The 2253-nt window shown below is 39.2% G+C and overlaps 1 pseudogene across 1 annotated transcript; it reads left to right on the top strand.

Moving 5' to 3' along the window:
- Positions 1-816: 816 nt before the first annotated feature.
- Positions 817-1998, top strand: LOC148159564 (uncharacterized; annotated as a pseudogene). The gene is made up of 4 exons (XR_015762946.1): positions 817-1077; positions 1195-1273; positions 1343-1677; positions 1773-1998. The product of XR_015762946.1 is annotated as an uncharacterized LOC148159564 (transcript).
- The last annotated feature ends 255 nt before the right edge of the window (positions 1999-2253 follow it).

Here is a 2253-nt window from a genome sequence, read left to right as displayed (position 1 = left end):
AGCTGAGAACCTGATCTTTGAACAGACAGAGACCATAGCTGAGGAGCAGCCTGGGATGCTTACTGAGTTGCATCCAATGATGATACCAGAGAACCAGGAAGAGACTGTGATAGTGCTTGATTTGGTTCCTGTTTCTCATCCTGTTGTCCCATCCTCTCAGTCTTTTCAGAAGAAAAGACCCAGAAGTATCTCTCCAGCTGCCTCTCCTCCCACTCCGTCATCTCTCCGTCCCCCACCCCCGCCCGTAGATAAGCCACATCTGCATTCATGTCACCTGCTGACCATGTCGTCTCCTTAAGTCAGGGTAGACTATAAGAAGAGAAAGCGTAAGTTTTGTTTTCTTTAAATTCATGCATCAAACATGTCAACTTCTTTAGCACGATTCGTACCTGTGGAGATCCCAGTTAGAATTTGATTGTCCACCAGAATGTTTGAGGATCAAACCAGGACAGGCAGTCACTGTGGTCATGCTCAATGGTATGAATAACAATTCTTTGAATGACTCAAAACCATAATATTTTTATATTTATGGTTATATATTATTTTGATAATATAGTTTTTTTAAACTATATTATCAAAATTTAAATAACTGTCAACTTTGGCTGTGTGAGTACTTTGACGTACATATCCCAGAAGGGCCGTCTGACTCTATTCTTGAGTGGTTATGTTATTCAACATTTTGGTGTACCTGGTTAAACACACTTGAATCAAATGGCTGAGGTGCCACCTCATTCATTCCGCATTCAGATCATATGAAGTCCTGGTATTATCAAAATTTATTGAGTGAGATGTTTTGTGCCAGAGAAACACCTAAAACTTGAAAGACGCCTAACCTATTCTTGATGCCTGGTATTTGGACACCTATGTCCTATTTTATGTTTTCTTTTTTTATCTCTCATTTTAAATCACAGTTAAGATCTCGGCTGACAGCTTCCTGAAATGATTTTTGAGCGGGAAGCCATAATATATGAGTTGGATAAGATGTTAAGGAAGGATCCCTTCAAGTCTCAAGCTTGTACCCCAGATGTGCTTTCAGTTTCAGTGGATGGAAACTGCAAGTATTACCATTTAAAGAATGCAGCAAGGTATTGTAAAATGTGTAAAATATAACAATTCTTTGTATATGTTAGTGATGTTCACTACCTTTGTACAGTAAGTGTATTTTATTGCTTTGTTTTCAGATTGGAGGAACAGGCTATATTTCAGGACCTTTTCATTGCCAAAGATGAAAACGTAGGAACATTTGTGGACTGTATACACAAATCAACCAAAAATGTAAGACTGCAGATTGTAAATGTATAATAACAGTAACCTTTTAGCCTGTAATAACAGCATGCCTGACTGAATTGTATGTATTCTAGATTTTGTGATGGGCAATAGTCTGCAGCCAGGGATATCTCTCACAGATCCAGCAGCAAACTGGATGAGGAGGCTTGGAGCTAGCGGTGTGTATATATGGAGTGCTGCTTAGTGCTCTTCGAGATAGTATGAGATATTTGCATAAGCTTTGTTCTTTCAACAAAGGCTGGCCAACAGACAATCACTTTTTTCCATGGATGTAACATGCAAGTACTGGCCATATCTTGAAAACTAGCAAAAAGCTGTCCTGAGCTCCAACACCTGCTTAAAATGAAGCCATTTCTCTCAATTTTCCATGGCAAAGCCCATGAATGTAAGGTAAGGAACACTGACCAGGCATTGAAAAGCCTTGCTGGTACATACTGCATAAACATCTTTGACACAGTTGATGTTGTTTGTGTATGTTTGTGCAGATACAGATGGACAAAGCTTGTGCCAAGGCTCATCGCAAGATCAGAAAGGAGAAAACATCTTAGCATTGGCTTTAGAAGATGTTGGTCACTTGAAGACTGATACAGACACAGAAGTTCTGTCTTTGGAAGAGATCCTGTCCGGTGACACAACATTGCCATGGCAACAATCACACAGTGGTAAGTAAACATACACTAATATGTTTTATACTGTCATCATACCTGACAGATAATGACTAGATACTCCAGGTGTTGACCTCAACTTATAAATGTAAACTTTTAATGAGTTGATTTGTCCTTTTCATAAATGCATTTCAGACTCTGTCAGTCTTCAGACAAACAAGGGCAATCGATGATATCATGATGGTAAAGAGACTGAAAGAGGAAAAGAGGATCTTTGTTGATGGACCATCGTTGGAAATCTCTGTCATCCTATGAAGACACTCTAAAGGAGTTTCCCACCTGTTATCGGGAGGTAAATTTA

This window comes from Poecilia mexicana, unplaced genomic scaffold (assembly GCF_051168715.1).
Source record: "Poecilia mexicana isolate PSO_F unplaced genomic scaffold, ASM5116871v1 scaffold_5, whole genome shotgun sequence".
Classification (NCBI taxonomy): Eukaryota; Metazoa; Chordata; class Actinopteri; order Cyprinodontiformes; family Poeciliidae; genus Poecilia; species Poecilia mexicana.
This window is presented reverse-complemented; position numbering and strand designations above follow the sequence as displayed.